The 9529-nt window shown below is 51.3% G+C and overlaps 1 non-coding gene across 1 annotated transcript; it reads left to right on the plus strand.

The window, feature by feature from the left end:
• Positions 1-3588: 3588 nt before the first annotated feature.
• On the plus strand, positions 3589-3660 carry TRNAE-UUC (transfer RNA glutamic acid (anticodon UUC)). The gene has a single exon. It is a non-coding gene; the product is annotated as a tRNA-Glu (tRNA).
• Positions 3661-9529: the final 5869 nt, after the last annotated feature.

Raw genomic sequence — 9529 nt, forward strand, 5'->3', positions numbered from 1 at the left:
GCTCGCAGCAGACAGGCGTGAGCTCTCCTGCCCTAGAGTACCGACATGACGCAGGCCTGCATTGGAGTTTCCTTGCTGCCAGCAGAATTTGCGAGCAAAGTCGTGCAGTGTGCCCGCTTATCGTGACTAAGCAAGAAGCTGAGTGCTCCAGGCCCTTGAGTACAGTGCTGGTGCTTCTTAAGAGCGACCGAGAGTGGAACTGCTGGCAGTGCTCTGCTTCCCCCAGTATACTTTTGCCAGACCATGTTGGGCTCAGACCGTGTGGTGGCTTCCATCCTTCTAGCCACACTGATACAGTGCCTTGTGAAAGTATTCAGCCCCCTGGAACTTTTCAACCTTTTTTAACATCATGCTTCAAACATAAAGGTACCAAATGTAAATGTGGTGCCCCAGTCATCACAGTAGCATTGCTTCCCTCACGGGGAGAGTGATGTTACGCTTGAAGGCAAGAAGGGATAACTGTAACCAGGTACCACAAGCATGCAACACATTCACACTCCAGGCCACCAGGGGGAGCTTTTGATCCTATTTTCTAGGTGACTCCCCACATATATCTGGTAGTCTGTAGGGAAAGTCAGTGAGTTCTTGCCAGGAAACAGACTGGATCAGTCTGAGGCAGCAGTGGGTTTACGGAGCTGTGAAGCCGCAGTGCAGCAGTTCCCGGAAAGAGACATTCAGAAAGCCAAATACAGTGCAGTGAACGTGCAGGAAAGCAAAGCACAGGAGAGGATGCCAGGGGGAGACCAGCCCCGAGCAGGCTGCCTCCTTCTGAGGTGCGGAGACCGGTAACCGGAACATGGAGGATTGTAAGGCTCTCCACGACTTACATCAGAGACCGGCAGGACAGCTGAACTCCACGTTCCCTGTGCGCCTTAGTACCCAGGAGTCACGGTGACACCCTTAGAGCCCGGGGCATGCTAGAGTCCCTATAAACTGCCTCAAGTCACCAGTCATACGGGTCGTGTCCTATCCTATACGGGGGACAGAGAGAGAGAACATCTGTGAGGACCTTATGTGAGGCCATAGGCAGTAAGGGACTACAACACCACTGCGCTAGAGGAAGGCTTTGATTTCCACCTGGATAAGTGGACTCCTAACTTGCCTCCAGGCCTGCCGACCCTGCCTGCCCTGTGATCTGGTGCCCTGGACTGTGGCTGCTGAAGTCGACAGTAAACAAGGTAAAGAGACTGAAAACCTGTGTCCTCATTCTTGACTATGCCATTCACCATCTTCCATCTACACACCGGGAGCCCTGGGGATACACTTCACCTGTGGGAAGTTACACCATCTAGCTGCCATAACATCACCCCAGCGGACCCCGTAAATCAGCGTCGGTCCCCACTGACCGAATACCACAGGTGGCATCACGAACATAAACTTTATTCCCTTTAAGAGACCTTTCCCTTTTACATGGGCGCCCAGGGCCACGGACCGGGTCGCCACCGTGACATCCCCTTACCACAGGACCTGCTACCGAGTACCCCACGGCCCAGGCGGGGCGACTCATAAATTTTTGGTGAAGAATCAATAACAAGTGGAACACAATTGTGAAGTTGAAAGAAATTTATTGTTTATTTCAAATTTTTGTGGAAATTCAAAAACTGAAAAGTGCGATATTATTCGGCCCCTTTACTTTCAGTGCAGAAGTTGATTGTGGATCTCTGAATGATCGAATGTCGTCCTAAATACCCAATGATGATGAATATAATCCACCTGTGTGTAATCCAGTCTCCGTATAAATGCACCTGCTCTGTGATAGTCTCAGGGTTCTGTGTGAAGCATCATGAAGACCAAGGAACACAACAGGCAGGTCCGTCTTTATCCCAATTGGTGCCCTCAGATTATTATTATTATTAATTTATATAGCACCATTAATTCCATGGTGCTGTACATGAGAAGAGGTTACATACAGAGTTATAGATATCGTTTACAGTGACAGACTGGTGCAGAGGGGAGAGGACCAGATCATGATTGTGTGGTCCACCTGATGTTTGCCGGCAATTCATGACCAAATAGCGGACTTAGAGTCTGACGGCGACAGTGACCTGTTCAGAATTTACCGGCATTTAGGTGGTAAAAATCAACCTTTTCACTCCTGTCATGTCATTTTGCATTAATTTCTGAAAAGCACCTGAAGGGTTAATAAGCCACCTGACTGCAGTTTTCAATATGTCTGGGGGTGCTGTTTTTAAAATGGTATCACTTTTGCGGGTTTCCCGATATATACGACCCCTAAAGGCACTTCAAACATGGACAGGTCCCCAAAAAAATAAATTTTGTAAATTTCCTTGAAAAAAAAAAAAAAAATGAAAAATTGCTGCTACATTTTTAAACCTCCTAAAATAGTAAACAAAATAAAATTACATTTAAAAAATGGTGCTGATGTAAAGCCGACATGTGGGGAATGTTATTTATGAATGTTTTGCTGTGGTGTGATTATCTAATTTATCTCAAATTTGATTTTTGTTATACATAAACACAAAACATATCGACCTAAATTTACCATTATCATAAAGTACAATGTGTCACGAAAAAACAGTCTCAAAATCACTGGGATTTGTTGAAGCTCCAGAGTTGTTACCGCATAAATTGACACCGGTCAGATTTCAAAAATTTGGCTCCGTCACTAAGGGGTTACATTTCTCAATCCATTCGCCCCTTTTTTCTTGTTGCCTCCAGACCCACCCATCAGAGAAATCGATTGACTTTCGTCTCCTCACGCCATGTCACCCATTTCCAGTCTTCTAGTGTTCACTTGTCGAGCCGACGCGTCTCGTGATGATTCGTCACTTGTTTTCGGTCCACCATTCCAGACTTGTGTGATGTGCGGTCCTCGGTTCTGGCGTGGACGTCTCTGATCTCACTATTATGAAGCTTACGAGCCTCCTCCTCCATTCATGTTGATCAGGGTGTGGTCTGAAAGGCTGGGTGTCCTCCCGAACATTGTCCACACCCGAAACGAAGTTCATGAGGCTGGGTTAAAAGGTTTGCTACTATATACGTGTGATTGAATTTTTACTAGTAGGAATTGTATTGTCTTTTTATGATACCTGAAGAAGGATATATACCGTATCCGAAATGCGTTGTACTTTATCAATTATTAAAAAAGAAAAAATTCAAGATATCATCTTTGGACGCGAGTCCTGGGAAGCGCTGCCGTACACGGGCTGGTTGTGTACGTTTTCATTGAGCCTCCTCCACTGCCGTGTTTGTCGCACCAGAACCGATAGACCTTGTGATGAGCTTCTCGCCCAACCAAATCAGATCTTGCACTTTGCACTGATGAGTCTCAGTACCCCGATACGGGGTCTGTGAGATTCTGGTTTTGGCTTTTACCCTAAATCAAGTGACCAGGCTCATTAAAGAGCTCCAATAGGTGGCGCTAGAGTTCCAGTCCTCTTCCTCTCTGAAGAGACAATTTGCATATTTAATAGAAAGACAAAAAAATAACCCTTCACTTTCCAACTCACTGAAAGGCAGAGAGGTGATCATTCAGGAGCTACAGAGACCGACACTGAGGAGCTGCTATTAGTGACATTACGGCTGCCACACATCCTAACCAGTGTTAACAGCTGTGTGTGTGTGTTCTCCCATATGGTCTAGCGGTTAGGATTCCTGGTTTTCACCCAGGCGGCCCGGGTTCGACTCCCGGTATGGGAAGACTTCAATTTTTTTTCATTATAATTCATAAAAATCGTGAAAAGGAAGAATCGTGAAGAGGAAAAATCGTTACATCTGAAATGAGAAAAATACAAACAAAAATGTTAAAAAAAAAATAATATACATGTTGCACATTGACTACTGATGAAAGACTGCAATTACTGCTGAATTTAGGGAACCTGGAGCCAAGAAGCAGATGAGGGTTGTAGAGTTCACTGACGCCAGCGCGAGCTTCGTGGGAAAATTTCTAACATCGCTCGCACTGATGTCAATGAGCAGTAAACTCCCAGGACCTTTCTGACGGCACCGTGAGAACTTTCCTGCACTCACGGTGATGTCACAGGTTATAGGAGTTCACCGTGAGACACTGGGCAGCGGTAGCAGACGCCGCTCAGTGTCCCTGCTGGATGTCAGGCTGTATGGTTGCATCATTCAACCATGTAGCCTGCCATCAAGACGTTGAAGAGCTAGACCTGTCATGGCACAAATTATTATGCCAGCGTTCAACCCGTGTACTTATTTGATATGATTCCTGGAAGCTGTATAGGGTGACATCCTGGATTGGTTTGTCAATATCTTGCGCCCTCTGCTGGCAGATAATACATTTATCTGTGAATAGGAAGGCAACACAGGACAGTGACAGCACGTCCATCCCACAATACAGGACAGTGACAGCACGTCCATCCCAGAACACAGGACAGTGACAGCACGTCCATCCCACAACACAGGACAGTGACAGCACGTCCATCCCACAACACAGGACAGTGACAGCACATCCATCCCACAACACAGGACAGTGACAGCATGACCATCCCACAACACAGGACAGTGACAGCACGTCCATCCCAGAACACAGGTCGGTGACAGCACGTCCATCCCACAACACAGGACAGTGACAGCACGTCCATCCCAGAACACAGGACAGTGACAGCACATCCATCCCACAACACAGGACAGTGACAGCACGTCCATCCCACAACACAGGACAGTGACAGCACATCCATCCCACAACACAGGACAGTGACAGCACGTCCATCCCACAACACAGGACAGTGACAGCACATCCATCCCACAACACAGGACAGTGACAGCATGTCCATCCCACAACACAGGATGGTGACAGCACGTCCATCCCAGAACACAGGTCGGTGACAGCACGTCCATCCCACAACACAGGACAGTGACAGCACGTCCATCCCAGAACACAGGACAGTGACAGCACATCCATCCCACAACACAGGACAGTGACAGCACGTCCATCCCACAACACAGGACAGTGACAGCACATCCATCCCACAACACAGGACAGTGACAGCACGTCCATCCCACAACACAGGACAGTGACAGCACGTCCATCCCACAACACAGGACAGTGACAGCACGTCCATCCCACAACACAGGACAGTGACAGCACGTCCATCCCAGAACACAGGTCGGTGACAGCACGTCCATCCCACAACACAGGACAGTGACAGCACGTCCATCCCACAACACAGGTCGGTGACAGCACGTCCATCCCACAACACAGGACAGTGACAGCACGTCCATCCCAGAACACAGGACAGTGACAACACATCCATCCCACAACACAGGACAGTGACAGCACGTCCATCCCACAACACAGGACAGTGACAGCACATCCATCCCACAACACAGGACAGTGACAGCACATCCATCCCACAACACAGGACAGTGACAGCACGTCCATCCCACAACACAGGACAGTGACAGCACGTCCATCCCACAACACAGGACAGTGACAGCACGTCCATCCCACAACACAGGTCGGTGACAGCACGTCCATCCCACAACACAGGACAGTGACAGCACGTCCATCCCAGAACACAGGACAGTGACAGCACATCCATCCCACAACGCAGGACAGTGACAGCACGTCCATCCCACAACACAGGACAGTGACAGCACGTCCATCCCACAACACAGGACAGTGACAGCACGTCCATCCCACAACACAGGACAGTGACAGCACGTCCATCCCACAACACAGGTCGGTGACAGCACGTCCATCCCACAACACAGGACAGTGACAGCACGTCCATCCCAGAACACAGGACAGTGACAGCACATCCATCCCACAACACAGGACAGCGACAGCACATCCATCCCACAACACAGGACAGCGACAGCACATCCATCCCACAACACAGGACAGCGACAGCAGGTCCATCCCACAACACAGGACAGTGACAGCACGTCCATCCCACAACACAGGACAGTGACAGCACGTCCATCCCACAACACAGGACAGTGACAGCACATCCATCCCACAACACAGGACAGCGACAGCACATCCATCCCACAACACAGGACAGTGACAGCACATCCATCCCACAACACAGGACAGCGACAGCACATCCATCCCACAACACAGGACAGTGACAGCACGTCCATCCCACAACACAGGACAGCAACAGCACGTCCATCCCACAACACAGGACAGTGACAGCACGTCCATCCCACAACACAGGAGAGTGACAGCATGTCCATCCCACAACACAGGACAGTGACAGCACGTCCATCCCACAACACAGGACAGTGACAGCACGTCCATCCCACAACACAGGACAGTGACAGCACATCCATCCCACAACACAGGACAGTGACAGCACGTCCATCCCACAACACAGGTCGGTGACAGCACGTCCATCCCACAACACAGGACAGTGACAGCACGTCCATCCCAGAACACAGGACAGTGACAGCACATCCATCCCACAACACAGGACAGTGACAGCATGTCCATCCCACAACACAGGACAGTGACAGCACATCCATCCCACAACACAGGACAGTGACAGCACGTCCATCCCACAACACAGGACAGTGACAGCACGTCCATCCCAGAACACAGGACAGTGACAGCACATCCATCCCACAACACAGGACAGTGACAGCACGTCCATCCCACAACACAGGACAGTGACAGCACGTCCATCCCACAACACAGGACAGTGACAGCACGTCCATCCCAGAACACAGGACAGTGACAACACATCCATCCCACAACACAGGACAGTGACAGCACGTCCATCCCACAACACAGGTCGGTGACAGCACGTCCATCCCACAACACAGGACAGTGACAGCACGTCCATCCCAGAACACAGGACAGTGACAGCACATCCATCCCACAACACAGGACAGCGACAGCACATCCATCCCACAACACAGGACAGCGACAGCACATCCATCCCACAACACAGGACAGCGACAGCAGGTCCATCCCACAACACAGGACAGCGACAGCACATCCATCCCACAACACAGGACAGCGACAGCACATCCATCCCACAACACAGGACAGTGACAGCACGTCCATCCCACAACACAGGACAGCAACAGCACGTCCATCCCACAACACAGGACAGTGACAGCACGTCCATCCCACAACACAGGAGAGTGACAGCATGTCCATCCCACAACACAGGACAGTGACAGCACGTCCATCCCACAACACAGGACAGTGACAGCACGTCCATCCCACAACACAGGACAGTGACAGCACATCCATCCCACAACACAGGACAGTGACAGCACGTCCATCCCACAACACAGGTCGGTGACAGCACGTCCATCCCACAACACAGGACAGTGACAGCACGTCCATCCCAGAACACAGGACAGTGACAGCACATCCATCCCACAACACAGGACAGTGACAGCATGTCCATCCCACAACACAGGACAGTGACAGCACATCCATCCCACAACACAGGACAGTGACAGCACGTCCATCCCACAACACAGGACAGTGACAGCACGTCCATCCCAGAACACAGGTCGGTGACAGCACGTCCATCCCACAACACAGGACAGTGACAGCACGTCCATCCCACAACACAGGACAGTGACAGCACGTCCATCCCACAACACAGGTCGGTGACAGCACGTCCATCCCACAACACAGGACAGTGACAGCACGTCCATCCCAGAACACAGGACAGTGACAACACATCCATCCCACAACACAGGACAGTGACAGCACGTCCATCCCACAACACAGGTCGGTGACAGCACGTCCATCCCACAACACAGGACAGTGACAGCACGTCCATCCCAGAACACAGGACAGTGACAGCACATCCATCCCACAACACAGGACAGTGACAGCACGTCCATCCCACAACACAGGTCGGTGACAGCACGTCCATCCCACAACACAGGACAGTGACAGCACGTCCATCCCAGAACACAGGACAGTGACAACACATCCATCCCACAACACAGGACAGTGACAGCACGTCCATCCCACAACACAGGTCGGTGACAGCACGTCCATCCCACAACACAGGACAGTGACAGCACGTCCATCCCAGAACACAGGACAGTGACAGCACATCCATCCCACAACACAGGTCAGTGACAGCACATCCATCCCACAACACAGGTCAGTGACAGCACATCCATCCCACAACACAGGACAGTGACAGCACGTCCATCCCACAACACAGGACAGTGACAGCACATCCATCCCACAACACAGGACAGCGACAGCACGTCCATCTCACAGCGCAGGACGGTGACAGCACGTCCATCCCACAATACAGGACAGTGACAGCACATCCATCCCACAACACAGGACAGTGACAGCACATCCATCCCACAACACAGGACAGTGACAGCACATCCATCCCACAACACAGGACAGTGACAGCACATCCATCCCACAACACAGGACAGCGACAGCACGTCCATCTCACAGCGCAGGACGGTGACAGCACGTCCATCCCACAATACAGGACAGTGACAGCACATCCATCCCACAACACAGGACAGTGACAGCACATCCATCCCACAATAGAGGACAGTGACAGCACATCCATCCCACAACACAGGACAGTGACAGCACATCCATCCCACAACACAGGACAGTGACAGCACGTCCATCCCACAACACAGGACAGTGACAGCACATCCATCCCACAACACAGGACAGTGACAGCACATCCATCCCACAACACAGGACAGTGACAGCACGTCCATCCCACAACACAGGACAGTGACAGCACGTCCATCCCACAACACAGGATGGTGACAGCACATCCATCCCACAACACAGGACAGTGACAGCACGTCCATCCCACAACACAGGACAGTGACAGCACATCCATCCCACAACACAGGACAGTGACAGCACATCCATCCCACAACACAGGACGGTGACAGCACGTCCATCCCACAACACAGGACGGTGACAGCACATCCATCCCACAACACAGGACAGTGACAGCACGTCCATCCCACAACACAGGACGGTGACAGCACATCCATCCCACAACACAGGTCAGTGACAGCACGTCCATCCCACAACACAGGACAGTGACAGCACGTCCATCCCACAACACAGGACAGTGACAGCACGTCCATCCCACAACACAGGACAGTGACAGCACGTCCATCCCACAACACAGGACAGTGACAGCACATCCATCCCACAACACAGGACAGTGACAACACGTCCATCCCACAACACAGGACGGTGACAGCACATCCATCCCACAACACAGGTCAGTGACAGCACATCCATCCCACAACACAGGACGGTGACAGCACGTCCATCCCACAACACAGGACGGTGACAGCACATCCATCCCACAACACAGGTCAGTGACAGCACATCCATCCCACAACACAGGACAGTGACAGCACGTCCATCCCACAACACAGGACAGTGACAGCACATCCATCCCACAACACAGGACAGTGACAGCACGTCCATCCCACAACACAGGACAGTGACAGCACGTCCATCCCACAACACAGGACAGTGACAGCAGGTCCATCCCACAACACAGAACAGTGACAGCACGTCCATCCCACAACACAGGACAGTGATAGCACGTCCATC

The sequence above is a fragment of the Ranitomeya imitator genome, chromosome 5 (assembly GCF_032444005.1).
Source record: "Ranitomeya imitator isolate aRanImi1 chromosome 5, aRanImi1.pri, whole genome shotgun sequence".
NCBI classification, from domain to species: domain Eukaryota; kingdom Metazoa; phylum Chordata; class Amphibia; order Anura; family Dendrobatidae; genus Ranitomeya; species Ranitomeya imitator.